The sequence below is a fragment of the Atta colombica genome, unplaced genomic scaffold, assembly GCF_001594045.1.
Source record: "Atta colombica isolate Treedump-2 unplaced genomic scaffold, Acol1.0 scaffold88, whole genome shotgun sequence".
NCBI lineage: Eukaryota > Metazoa > Arthropoda > Insecta > Hymenoptera > Formicidae > Atta > Atta colombica.
In genome coordinates, this window is record NW_017259581.1 from 1,555,938 (window position 1) to 1,571,433 (window position 15,496).

A 15,496-nucleotide genomic window follows, 5' to 3' on the forward strand; every position below is an offset into this window, starting at 1 on the left:
TTTCACTGCCTATTTCAGGTATTATTAGACCCAAGTTTTATTAAAATGCATTAACAGCAGATCAGTCGTTTTAAGTGATGTAACACGCGATGGATTTTTCTCGTAACTTTTCAGATATAATGAATATCCGGTATCCCAAGCAGAAATTGCATGCCGTTATTTCTTGCCAAGTTTGAAATTACTTTCCTAAATAAAAACGTCTACATATTTCAGTAAAATTTATAGCACTTCATTTTTTAAAATTTTCTATAACTGATAGAGTTTCTCTCTCAAGAACCACTTTCTTCATTTCACATTTCATTCCATAAGGAATTCTAAAATTCCCAATGTTCCAGAAAGAGTTTAAATATGAAAAATAAAATATACACGCAGTGTCAACATTACGTTTTCGTTATTAAAGTTAATAGCAACATTCTCATTTCAATCAAAGTCATTTTGAATCATAATCTTTTTCGATGAAGACACTATCTGAAATTATCTCTTAAACCATTATCATAAATTGTCGAGAAAATGTTAAATTCATTTTTTAACGTAGAAATTAGAAAAGTATTTCCATCCTCATCCTAGTTTTAATGCTTCGATATAATTAATAAAACTCTGTTTAATTCATAATAAATTCATGTTTCTTTGATTCCTGGACACTCTATTCCATCTATTTATCGCTCACTAGACATTCAGTATAACGCGCTTGAATTCGATTGCGAAGCAACTAGCACGTGCATGAAAAGTCAATGGTAGTTCAGACACGTTACCGAGGATATTTGGCTACTAGCCAGTAAACTGAGAAACGAAACGAGCAAGTTTCACGGTCGAGATTGGAATCTAGAATGCAGACGCTTATTAAGAGAAGAGGCCGTGACCCTACAGAGAGTTAACCTCGCGTGAATTTCCACTATATTCTTATATAATTTAAAAAAATAAAAATAGAAATGACATTTTGCAGGAGCACATAATATTTGAGATATTTTCAATAATTTTCAAGGGAATAACCACGATCACGCCAAACCATCGTTGTTCGCACGCGATATTTACGAAATCTTCATCGCTATTGTTCGCGATGGTCGGGAAATTGGGACAACCGTAGCCTCTGAGTGCGCAGCAGTGGTTTCTTCGCATTGCGTGAAAACATTTGCGGTTTCACGACGTGAGAAGAATCGCGCGAGATCCTGATCTCGCCCTTACGCTCGCGAAAGCGGCACTTTGACCGATGCGTTGCATCGCGCAGCGTCTCGACTGTCTCGAGATTTAATAGAACGTTGGCGGGAAAAATATTTTCGTTTACGTCGTTTATTTATCCCGAAGGCGCGGGAATACCAACTGCGAAGATCTTGTTCACATAAACATGTTCTGCATCGTTTATACATGTCCCATTCCTCTTTTTTACCCCTTTATTCTTTCTGAACTATTTTAGATTTTTCCTAGCACTTTTATGCTCTTTTATTTATATTCTATCTTAAATGTAATGATTTAAACTGCGTTTGTTTTTTTATACTTACATGCTGTAAATTTCATTTTATCTTTATCGCTTATATTTCATGCGGGAGGAAGAACAAAACTTGCAGCGAGCTTAAAAACAAACGCATTCCTAATGAATGCGTAAAAAACGTAATTGTTTCTTTTAATATTCTTTTTCTTTGATTTCTAATAGACATAATTATTTTTTGCATGTGTTTTTAGGCATTATATATACATATTACACTTGTAAATTATCATTATCAACTTTTATGCAGATAATAATTTATTATTATTATTATATTTAACGATCCAATGAACGATGATGAGTCAGAGCTTAGAGGAGAAAGGTATTTTTTTTTTTTTAAGGGTTTGTCTAGAAATAACCACCCGCCGGCGATGAAGTGCACTTACTTTAAAGTGCAATCAGGAGTGCAAGCAAGGCACATATGGTAGAAAAACTCGGGTATGTAAGCTTGCACGAAATCGTTGCCACGTGTTGTTATCCGTGGTCGACGCACGTACGAAGCTCATAAAAAAGGTAAAAATTGAGTTGGTTCAAGCACGTTATGTTCCATTGAGCGTAAACAATCCACGTCCGGAACGCGATTGACTTTAACGAACCTCTAAGAGATCTTCTTCCCTAATCCGTGAATTTTTCAACTACGGAGAAATGTATATCGATCATTGGATCGATTCAGTTGCCTACTTTAATCTCTGAAGCGTAACTTCCCTTCCCATTGAGTAATAAGATGATAATGACGGAAATGAGTTTAAAACTAATGTCTGTCGCGCGTACAAGAATTTTTCTGTCTTATACATGAAGAGGATGAACAGATGAAAAGAAAATATAGGTATGTAATAAAATGATATTGAATAATCCGATATTCATAATTCGTTCTTATTTTAAGGCAGTTAGTTTTTCATTTTCTTAATTTGTGATTAGATTGAGTTTGAGATTTGATTGAATCTGATAATAATGTAAAAGTTGCATTTTTCTAGCTATGATTAATAACTAAACTGATTAGTGGATTGTAGTGGTAACTTTTAAAATGATTTTATAGTGATAAAATTATCACTACAAAATCATCAATTTAATGATTAACCTTAGGTTATCATTAAAAATACTACTTTCACATTATCATTATCAAGTTAAATGAGATCAAGTTTAAATCACAAGTTAATCAGAAAATAAAAAACGGGACCTAAGATTATCTTAAATAATGTCTTAAGAGATGCTAAGACTCTATGATTGATTTATAACATCATAAGATTACAACTTAAGATGATCTTAAATATAATAACCAACTATGAATACCAGCTGATGTCTGTTTTTTCATAAATGCACATATTTCATTTACTTGTCCGCGTGCTTTCCTTCCTCGTCGTCGATTACAGCACATCCCCTCTACGGTGATTAATAGCTGAAGATGCATCGTTGCGAGAAATTGCAAGTCGCTCGTATGCGAAGTATCGCCCCGTCCTGTTATCGCAACGGTGCCGGCTGAGCGTTTAAAAACCACATGTTCAACGAGGCATAAGTCCGAATTAGCACACACATGCAGATTCCCACCGAAGATACGTTCCCATAAGCGAACTCCGTTGTCTATCTCTATCGCGCATCCCGTTGTCCTGCAAAACCCTTCGTAATTATGAATTCTCCATAAACCTTTCTTCTCTCTATACTTACTCATTCCTAATTATCTTCCTCTTTCAACATTTTAAGTTCGCATTTATATCATTTATATCATTTATCATTATTATCATTAACGCTTTCATTATTTTCTGCCTTTCCGTCTTGCATCTTTTTATACTTAGAAAACCTGAGAATATTAACGATCGTATCCAAATGTAATTGCAGGTTCTTAAACCGTATTTCGTCTGTTCCTAAGTTTTCGAGGAACTCTTCCGGGTTAAAGAAAGAAAAAACTGTTGTCTGAGAGTCTCTTGGGATAGAAGAGAAGTTTAAGGAACACCGTCCAAGAGGTTCTTCCATGCGTTAGCACGCGCTTCGGTTCACGAGGTTCAAATTAGCGCCGCAAAGTGCATTCACAACGCGCCACACCGTAAAGTTTTCGGGGTCCCGTCCCCGATGCGGATGCATTCCCCTCCTCCAGGATTTTGTTATGCACGCGCGAGTGCACCGGCGCGGGCGGGAGGATGCTCCTGTTTTAAAGTTCAGTGAACAATCTGGGATGAAATGAACAGGGACAGCTGTCGGATGTACCATGTGCGACATGTATACGTAAGTCGGGAACCTGTGCAAGTTGCCTGCAACAAGGATGTAAGGACGCTTCTCTAAAAGGGAGTCCTTTAACACGTCCGATTACACGCGCAAGGTACATCAATATCCCCTGCCTTATCCCTTTTCTGTCGTTCTGCAGAAAGAAAAAAAAATATATATATATATATATAAAACCTTTTTATTGTAGGGATTTGAATTAATCCGAAGCTTGACTGTGTTCAGCAGAAAAAACTTTGCAACTGTTATAGCTTCGCTAATATGATTAGTTCTTGCTTTAATGTTTCATTGGATCCAAATGTAAAAATTACACTGAAAAAATTTCTGATTGAAAATGGACGAATTAGAATTTTCTGGTTAAATTTATTAGAATTCTAGTTGAGATACCTAAAATTCTGGTTGACGTACAATATTCTGGGAAATCTACTAGAATTCTTATTTTTATCAGGATAATTATATCAACCAGAATTCTAATTAATTTCACTAGAATTCTAGTAGATTTAACCAGAAAATTCTGATTCGTCTATTCCAAAAGAATTATTGTTTAATCCAATCAGACCAAGTTTTCTCAGTACAATCATATTAAAGAATCTTACTGTTACAAAGTTGCTTTTTCTGCTAAACGCAGCCATTGATTAATCGGGAAGTGCTATGAGTTCGTCAATCACATGGAAAAAACAATTTTGCTTGTATCTAAAAATTTAGCTATAAATCTGAAAAATAAGTTTTGTTGGACTATCGAAGTAATTATGTAGGATACTTAAACTGATTGTTAGAATGTCAAAATTTTTTGTAATATTGTTCATCATGTTTAGCTTTCTATAATTATTTTGACGGTTTAGCAAAATTATTTTTAGATCTGCTAATTTACCTAAATTTTACCTAAATTTTTAATAATTGTTCTTTGTGCAGAAATTAAAGTAAAAATGTTACATTACTAATTGGATCGATTCAAATCTGCTGCAGTCGAAAATACTAATGTCTAATCTATAATAACCATAAACCATAAAAATTGACCAACCATAGTCCAATGTGAGGAGAACAATCATCTATAATCGATTAATTTTTACGACTTACAGCTATTATAAGTTGCGTTCAGTAGAATGTTTATTTTGCAACTGTTGGAAGTTTTCTTCGCACTGATTGGATTAGATCTAGAAAAATAATCCTATCTTAGCGAAGAAAACTTCCAACAGTTGCAAAATAAACATTCTGCTAAACGCGACCATAATGTAGATACGATAATTTCAATCATTTCTCAGCAGAAGAACAACAGAGTTGCATGTATATATACACATTTATTGAAAAACACGGAGGACTCTTCAATAAAAAATAAACAGTGTAGAATTTCTATTTATTTGCCTAGTTGACGGTGGATGTAAACCGTACTAAACAGAATCCAGCGGTTGTGGAGCACGATGCATACTTGAAAAACGATCCATGACCCGGCCTCGTGACTTTATTTCTGGCCGTGCGTAACGCGTGCGTGCAGCACGCGTGTAGCCAGACGGTCACGCGGCGACCGTAACTCGTGTTATACGAGAGAGGGTCTCCGGGCGGCCTATTTTACGGCCTTGAAGAAATCTTGCCTTTCCTCGTCACCGTGACTGGGTGCTGCGTGAACGTATCGTGTGGAAAACAAAAGTGCATCTACGAAGTGCAAACAACATCACGCCGTGTACATTCTTTTTCTTTTCTTACATCATATTAACGTCCAAGGCTAATATTCCTCGTTCGTTAAAGTCGCAATATCGCAAGAAATTCTTGGTATTTGTACATGTTTGATGAAATAGCTACGAAAAAGAGATTGCAAAGATGTGATAAGTAAACAATAAGCTGACTCTCTTAACATCATTTCTATATGTTGATTATCTACAATTATAATTAAAATAAATCTTAAAAATAGATATTAATTAATGGAGAAATATTCTATAAATAAGCGAAAGAAGTCAGAATGATTTCTTATGTCTAATAATATTTTATATTGTGAATTTGCTTGAACTGGAAGTTCGCATAATAAAATTTATCAAGATCCTCTTTGACCAAATATATGATCTTCGCTCATTTAAGAAGAATATATAAATTGACAAAAGATTCGGAATTACTGAAAGAACCTCAGATTGGCTCAGATTGGGTCAAGTTACATCCCGAGGAGCGCGCAGTTTCTCACAGTCCTTTCCTTCGCGTGACGTCTTCTGCCCGTCTTCCTCCCTTGCTCTTATTGCAGATCTTGTTCTCGCCATTCGAAGAAAACTCGTCTTGTGAAAAGACGTACAAATCGCTTGAAGGTACGCCAGTGATCGCGCGAACGATTTAGCGTATCCACGCTAATTCCTCTCGCGCAAAACAGGAAACCGCGGTCAGGTGGTAGAACAGATGGAAATTAAGAGAAAGAAATTGAGCGAGTCTCAGGATACACTCGATGTATCCAAGTACCACATAATTTAAATAATAATGAATTCCGTCCATTTGCATTACGTAGATTAGAGCATATAACAGTTCTATATGAATTAGAAAAATTAAATGTTATGTATAAAATTTTATGTAAAATAAATATTACATATAAATATTATATGTAATATATAATACATATAAATATTTTAAATGTTTACACTGAGAAAAATGGTTTGATTGGATTAGTAATTCTAGTAGAAAACTAGCGGACAAATCAGAATTTTCTGATTAAATCTATTAGAATTCTAATTGAGATAATTAGAATTCTGATTGATATAATTATTCTGATAAAAATAAAAGAATTCAGTAGATTTTACCAGAAATATTATTTCAACTAGAATTTTGATTATCTTAACTAGAATTCTAATAAATTTAACTAGAAAATTCTAATTCATCCATTTTCAACCAGAAATTTTTTTCAGTGTTAAATAATCTAAATGATAGACATTTCTTAATAATTAAATAAGAGTCACGTTATTTTACAGAATATGTGTTATTTCAGTGTCAAAGTTGATTTTATATATTATGCCACTACCTTTCTAAATTCTTTGAAGTGAATCTCACTCCAAGAATGAAATCGCATTCCAAAAAATTTAGAGAGACATTTATATACTTCATACTTATTCGACATCTTCTTTCATTAAAGTAATAAAAGTTTTTACATTATAATTTCGCATCTTTAATCGCGTATTTCCATTATCCCTTTTATTTTTGCTTTATCGTTGTGTTTGTATTAAAACAGCTTTTAATGTGTACTAATCCAGTGCAGTGCGAACGACTGAATTCACTATAAGCTTCTCGTTTATTATCTTGAAAGATTTCCCACTTATTCCACTATACAACATCCTTCATTTTGTCCGCTCGTGGCTCAGAACGAAACGGAAAGGAATGAAGTCACTCGGTAGAGAATTCGCTTACGTAAATCGCGGAAACATCAAGAAACTCCTGATTTTCATTTCACGAAGGCAACTCGTCGCGCGTATCGCGCGCAAGAGTCATCCAAGTCGCAATTGTAAATTGCGCCTCGGTGAGAGTGACGCAATGGTCAATGATTAATCTCGAAGAATGCAACGTGTTGCAGAATAGACAATCCGTGTTACGCTACGTCGTCTCAAATGTCCTTTCGCACTCGCGCTCAGGTGAGCGAGAATTTCCGTTACCGATAAGGACCTTGAAGCGAGGTACGTTGTGCAAGCTGCAAATTGACTCGAAATAACTATAGCGTGTGCAACGTGCGCGTCGCTCCGTTCACCGATATTTTCACTTTTCATCGCGATTCCACCGCATGGTCAGCAGCGGAACAAAGGAAATATAGCGGAGGAAATATATAGCGGACACACGAGTAAAAGAGAATAGGAGGAGAAAAGAAAAGGTACGTGGGAGATGAAGAGCACGTCGGAGAAACGACGCGGGATGCACTTGCTTCGACGCACGCGAGTCACGCTGGGAAATGTCGCGGGCAAATAATGGGCGAAGAGGCACGTAATTTGCTTCTCTGTGGGCGTGACAGAAACGGAAAGTCAAGTTTTGCAATTTTTTCACCGTGTGCACCAGACGAAGATATTACTTTGTATTTTATTACGCGGAAAGTGTTTACGCCGTGATGTTGCGTCTGTACGCAAGAGATTTATCGTCCTACATTAATCTCTTCCTCTTATTATTAAGTCCAATTTCATAAATGTAAAATTAACTGTATCCTGGCGAAAATTTTTCTCATAATTTTTATTGAAACATTTTTCAGAAATACTCAGAAATATTCGGAAAGTTTACATCTTCTTTCAGAATTTTTCACACAAGAATTATCTCATCCCATAATTTAAAAAAATATATTTTTTCATTTTTTAGATTTTATAACATTTCAGAAATTATACTTACAAAAAATCTTAGAAATCTTACGATATTTTATAATTAAACATATACGAAAAATTATTAAAAATATACGAAAAATTCTGAGAAAAGAGATTTTTTGAAAAATATTCCAATTCGTATAAAAATCTTAGAAAATTATAAAATTATAGGAAAAATTCTGAAAAAAATTTTCACCAGAATAATTTCTCGGTTCAATTTATACTTTCACAATTCTAAAATTGGAAAAAGATAAGTAAGTTGAATTGAGATTAAAATTAATCTTACATTGGAACCGAACTTAAATCTTCTTTGCTAATTATTACATCTCAAACCGTGTTAATTACCTAAATATTATAAAAAATTAATTACATTAAAATGCAAAAACAAGTAATTTTGTAACATGACATGCAATACGAGAAAAACAAAGCGAGTCTGCATCTCCGCATGGTAATTTACTGGCGAATGCGATTGCCACGCTCGGCACGATATCGGAATGAGCTGTGGAAATGTAACATTGGCGAGCTACCAAAAAACAATTTATCACGAAAGTGGGAGCGATTGGAGGACTCGTTGCCATTCGGAACGGTGGAAATCCGAGGAATATGCGTGTTTTAACAAGAAATAAATATGAGAAATTGTTGCAAATCAACCGAGCCACGAATGTACGATACACGAATATGGAACTTCTCTACCGTACCGTAGAAACTCCTATTTATGACGCCGAACCCAGCACGTACCCAGCAGATCTAAAAGAATAAAACCAAGAAGAAGTTACAGAGAGAGAACACGAAGAAGGCGAAGAGGAAGATGAAGAAGAAGAAGAAGAAGAAGAAGAAGAAGAAGAAGAAGAAGAAGAAGAAGAAGAAGAAGAAATCATGAAAGATGAGAAAGTCTTGCCGAGGAAAAGAAGGGAGCGGTCAGTGGCCCCTGTGCACCAGCTACCGCGTCCTATGGCATCGCTTCGCGTCGACGAGTTCCACGGCGAATAATAATGGGAAATTACAGAGAGGCGTACGGTGACGACTTGAGGCCTGCTGCTTTTTGTCGTTGCAAAGATAAGACCTGCGACTACGGTAACGAGATCGAGACAATAGCGGTCCCGAAGCGGCGCGGCGGCGTGACGCAGGTTCCCTCGGTTGCATTCTGCGCGTTCCAACTTTCCTTCGAGAGGCCGACGCGCGAAAGAAGGGGTCCGATGAAGAATTTGCTGTAATGACCGAGAGACGGTGGGTCAAAAATTCGAAGATCTTCCGGCTTGCATCCGATACCTCTCTTGAAAGGAATCTTTTTTTCTTTTTCTCTTGTTTCGTGCATTAACAGAAATGTTTGGTTGTGAACATGAACAACTATGTGAATTATCAAAATTTTGTTATGTTGGAATTAAAAAATTGTTCTAATCAAAATTTGATTAGAATAACAAAGTTCCAAATATAACAAAATTTTGGTTGTTATCCCCCCAGTATATAAAAAGAAGAGAAATTCCTCTTCTAGATGCAAGCCGAAAGATCTTCGAATTTCAATGTGGATTCATTCGTCCTTTTTTTTATCCATCTAGTTGCCTGCATTTAATAAAAAAACAGTAAGTGACGGTAAATGACAATGTTTGTCTCTATATTATTCGATTCTTTTTCTTTTTAAGTGTAATAGAACAACGCATTCTTCTGAAGTATTGTATTTTCGCTTACTTTTCTGTCTGCTATTACATTCTGATATCCTGGTAAGAAAGTTTGATGCTCCAATATGTTTCAATCGGCAAAAAGGATTTCACAGACACGAAGAAAAATGGAGAAAACAGACTAGACTTCAACGAGAAAAAAGACGGACGATATCAAACGTGACGAGGATTCCGCAGCACGGAGAACAGGAAAATGACGGTAATGAAGATGACGCGGTCACGGAACAATAAAAGCAAAAGGTAGCCGCCACATCCGGTCGGAATGGCAGCTCAGGGGTCCGAGAGGATAACGGCCTAAGGCCATTCGGGACCGGTAAAGGCCGCAAACTACGGTCTCTATCGTTTGCCGAGTTTTTACTGTTGCAACTCGCAGAAATCGTTACGTCGTGCCGATGATGTACCATCGGCGACATTACGTTCAACTGTACTGCAATAAAAATATTGTACAGAGCACCTCTCAACAAAATGCATGCTTTTCGAACTAGAGAATTATTTCACCGAGTTTAAGATGATTTTATAAAAAGACTTTTATAACAATAATATTCACGTTCATTTTCCGGGATATACTTGAAAAATGCACCACTGTTTAAAAGTCAAGCTTCAGCAAGAGAAACAAACATTTTCGATTTGTTTCGAAAATAGATTTTACTTTAATGAAATTTTAGTTCAATTTATTTGCAAAGATAGAAATTATTAAAAATTGAAAAATTATGTGTATGTGCGATGTAAAAAAAGTAAATTACTAGATTGTACTACAGAATGTAGGATTTCTAGTAATTTATTGAAACAGCAGCATTCAAACAGAAAAAAAATGCGTATATCGATTGAAAATGGTGACTTTTTTTCGACATTTCCGCTAAGAAAAGATCAATTTAAAAAGAAAATATTCGCAGATAAATGGTCTCTTGCTTTTTAAGCCCTTTTGAAACTCGTCGGTTTTATGAATGACTAATCCAGGAAGTCTTTCTTCCCGGATTCGCACTCGATAGTCCTACCTAGTTGAAGAAAAGCACACTCGCTCGATGGAGTAAGTAGAAGGCTATAGAAAATGGTGGGAGCTATTCTATGAGCGAGGGAGCAAAGGGACTTGTCGAGGACCAGGTAAAGGCCCTTGTTCTCCATTGTGTCACGGTAAAGCTGACGCCAGTGATAGATACTTTTCTTAGTACATGCGCCGTATACACGTATATACGTACGTGTATACGGTTACTACTACTAATGTTCTCTGTCTTCCACACGCAGGTTAAAACGCAAGCCCTTTTTATATCGGCCAAACGTGCGGCAAACCGGCTCTCATTTTCTTCCACGAAGTCTACCAGCAGATAACGATAGCGCGATGGCATGGCAATCAATGTCTCATTTTATTATTTTTTCTTATTTTCTTATTACCATTATACTATTTTTTCTTATTACCATTATACTATTATTAAGCTGTTGAAGATGGTTATAATATATTTCAATGTTTTACGACAAAAGGAAATCTGTCTCATAAATTGTAATTTATGTGTACTTAAGATTATTATTATTTGTAGCCATCTACTGTAATAACTAATAATTACTAATATCTACCGTAAAATCTAATAACAGATATTTTACTGCTTCCTATATGTAACTACCACGAATACTGTCGAGTAAGACAGTCTCTCTTATAGAAAGTTATCGCTCGATTTTTATGGAAAAAAATTGAAACGCGCGATTTGGTAGAAAAGTACGAGACCCCTCGTGGCTCTTATCTCCCTTTATCTGCCAGTCTACTGGTATCAATGCTCAACGTTGTCCAAAGGAAATTTAATCAATGGAGGGGCCTATTCTCATTACAGAGTTGCGCGTGGTATAAGCTGAATGAAAAGCAAGATTGTTTAATTTTTTCTTTCTTTCTTTTGTACCTTCTCTAGAAAAATTGAAACGGTGATCTTTAAGTTAAGACCGAAATGAAAAGATTCACTCCAACTATGCGCCGAATTGTTCGAATTGTTGAAAAGATTTAAGTTCGTTGTAACTACAATGTAATTAAAAAACGGAACTCTATTCATAATTGATCAAATGTCTGAAGATTCGACTGTTCAAATAGCTCGAAATAAATTCGAGAGTAATTCAATAAAGATTCGGAAATAAAGTTAATTATTCGCAGACGGGAATAATTAAGAAATTTGTTTGTTCTTTTCTCGTAATATAATCGGAATAATTAATTATTAATAGATATAAATGAATATATGAGATAAAGATCTTAAAGGCGGATCTTAGTGCTTAATAATTTTTTGTGTGAATTTTTACAATGCCTAGTTCAAGCAAATTCCGATTATTTGATTCGAAACGCAGTCCTAGATTGAAGCTGAAATATCACAAGTTAAATTAACAAGCAATTTAATATTACTGATTAATAAATATATTTAAAACATTTGTAAAGAATTTATTGCGAAAAATATCATCTCGGGATTTAAATTTTTTTTCTCAACACGCCCGCACGGAATGAGGAAGAAAAACCAGGTTTGAATTCTAATTGAAATGATATTTTTCGCAATAAATTCTTTACGATGTTTAAAAATGTACTCATTTTTTTCAGTAACATTAAATTACTCATCAATTTAATTTGTAATTACACAATTAGTCTAGGATTGTGTTTTAAGACTGAAAAATATATAATCAATGAGAAAAATATAATATAATCAGTGCACTTAAACTAGAAATTGTAAAAAACGTGAGTGAAAAATGTCATATTCGGTCAGAATTCGTTTTTCGTGCCTAATAATGTTTCTTGTAAATTTTCAGTTGAAAAATTTATATAAAAAATATTATTAGACACCAAGATCCTTGACCGAATATAATCCTTTTGACTTAATATTAATTATTAATTATTACTTTGTCTTTTTGTTTAAATCCAAGTTCGAATTGCTGTTGATGCAATAGATAGGTACATGATATATGTTCAATATTCATCGGAGAAATATATTATATTTTGTATTCACACGTCTAATTTTTTAGTCACACACTTCTGTCATACAAAACGCAAGAGGAAACATAAAAAAAATGAATAGAAAGGGTTAATTTGGAATTGTCTCCATGCATGGCACGTGCTCATGGCCATTGGACCTCCCCCTGCCATCTCCCTGCAAATGAGACGAGAGGTCAATGGTTTAACTTCGTTCGCACAATTGGTCTGGATTAACGTCGTAATAAATCTCAATTAGGGTCGCTCCTACGCCGCACACTTGACCGCCCTGGGGAAGATCTCGCAGATTTTTCCCCCCGGCGTGTACAATCCGCCAGGGGTTTCGAACGCCGCAGGACGGCATTTATTGAGAAGTAATCACCGTGCAAGGCGCGTGCGACGCGTTTGCATACAATTATTTATGCGTTTACGTAAGCTAAATTATCTTTCCATACATAAATCTCGATCCCTTTTAGTAGATATCATTCCTCTTCCATAAACAGATAGCTAGATAAATTAAACCGCATCGTTCAGTTTAATAACGTTAATCATCGCGGTTAATAATATCTTATTCTTTTATTTAACTGTATCATTTAAATTTCTTTTTTCGATAAATAAACATCAAATAATTCAAAATATTTCAAATAATCAAATATTTCAAAATTTCCGCGTAGAGATATTAATAAAATTTATTATTCGAGTCATACAGATTTCTTGAAGTTGCTCTTTGATCTCTTCTAACATCGAGCTTTTTTGTTTCTTTGGGTTTCTTGATTAATAAATCTCAGAACATTGTAAGTAAAGTATTAGAAGAGATATAAAATTCTCTATCTATCTTTCGTTCATTCTTTCCTTTTTTTTTCTATTAACTATCAATTATATCAATTATATTTTATTATATCATAGTACCATCGCGCGTATGCCACTTGAGAATCTCTCGAAATTTATCCAACATGAAGCGATAGATGTACGATATTCAAATTAATTTATTGATCTAAGTTGTGGATTTTCTTTTCTCCTCTTCCTTTTCTCTCTTTTATATTCTTTCCTATTTCTTTAATATTCTTTCCCATTTCTTTAATATTTTTTGCCGTTTCAATGAAAACATCGAAGATCTTTGTAGACATTTCACGAAGAATTCGCAGAATTATCCGGCGCCTAAACTCTCCCGATAGTTTTTTAGCTTGCGAAATAATCTATTTCTACAATATATACATTATAGATTAACTTTAATCTCGATTTAACTTATTTTTTACATTTTTCTAGATCTAAAAAGTAGAGAAAGAATAAAGAATTAATTAATTCGAGATTAATAGATAAAGATAAATCTATTGGTAAAAAAGGTTATATTTATTTCTATCAATCTAAATTAATTTTAATCTTGATTTAACTCATTTTTCATTTTTTTCTAGTTCTAAGAATTAGAAAAAGATGAAGAACAAGCTGAATTGAAATTATAATCAATCTACATTGATAGAATATAGAAACGAGCAATAAATGATTTCGATTAAACTTCGATTGACTTAACTGGCGATTAAATGAAATTGCGTTCTTGCAATTTCTATAATTATATAATTATATATTTCTATAATTATATATGTCTTAATCTAACCATTCTTCCTATGTGTTAAACGACAAAATAGATTTCTATCTAATAAAATAGCGATAAGAGTTAATCATCAAGATTAAAGTTATTTGCCGAGTTTTGTACCTGTGTTATGGTAAAATTCTTATTATCCCAAACATGTAATAAAATAAAATAAAACATTATGCTCTCTAAAACTTACACTGAATTTCATTCTGAAGAGTGAAATCTCACTTTTATGCCTATTTCTATTCAATGCAGATCAACTTTAATCGTGGTTCAACTTACTCTTCATTCTTTTCTAATTCTTAGGTCCAGTTCCACAACTCACGACTAATTCTTAATCGAGGTTCAACTTGTATCTCATCTATTTCCAATTCTAGAATTAGAAAGAGACAATGAATAAATTGATCCTCGATTAAGAATTAACCGTGAGTTGGAACTAGGCCTTAGAATTAGAAAAAGATAGAGAGTTAAACCAAGATTAAAATTAAACTACATTGGTGGAAACAGGTATTAAAAACTGAGCTATTCTTTTTAAAGAAGACTGACACAACTTTTACTCCTGAGATTTCAAAGAAAGAGAGATTTTTAAACTTTGCTTAAAGTCAAAATAACATTGGTGCAATCGGGACTAAGCAATACAAACAAAATCATTGAATTAATAAAGGTTTGTTTGATGTACTGAAAAAATTAAGAACGAAGTGCATATTATCTCATAGAGATTTTGTCTTAACGATTTTTGTTACTTGAATATAAAATGTTGATTTAAGTTAATTTTCGAATAGCAAAGAATTTAAAGAGTAATAAATCTAATAAAAGAAAACATAAAAAAATCTCCATTATTCGTTTAACATAAGTATAATTGAAAATAGATATAAGAACGGCAGAAAATAAGAAAATTAAAACGCTACAAAATACAATACTAAGTACAATATGTATTTACGATTGGTTGACCGATTGCAAAAATTTCTCATTGTCTAATGAGAACATACAGAAACATAAAAACGTTATATATAAGTTATCAAAACTAAAAAATTTTTAAACAAGCATAATATGTCTCTCTGGTAAAAACTCATCTCAGAGTTCGACAATTGAGAAAACCCATGTTGCTTGACGAGCAATTTTCCATTTCTTTGTCTTAACATTCATCTAATTATGTAACGAAACAGTCGCTTTCTTAATCTTTGAATAATTTTTACTGCGCCGGAATTTTTTGTACATCTGAAGAGGACCTAAATATAAGGTCGAAATATATATTTTATATAAAATATATATATAAGATATATTATAAAATATATTATATATATA

The 15,496-nt window shown here is 33.9% G+C and overlaps 1 protein-coding gene across 1 annotated transcript in view; it reads right to left on the reverse strand.

Annotated features, from left to right (window-relative positions):
• LOC108693174 (protein sidekick) overlaps positions 1-15,496 on the reverse strand; it is a 39,907-nt gene that overhangs the window by 23,555 nt on the left and 856 nt on the right. The gene's annotated exons all lie outside the window — the stretch shown is intronic.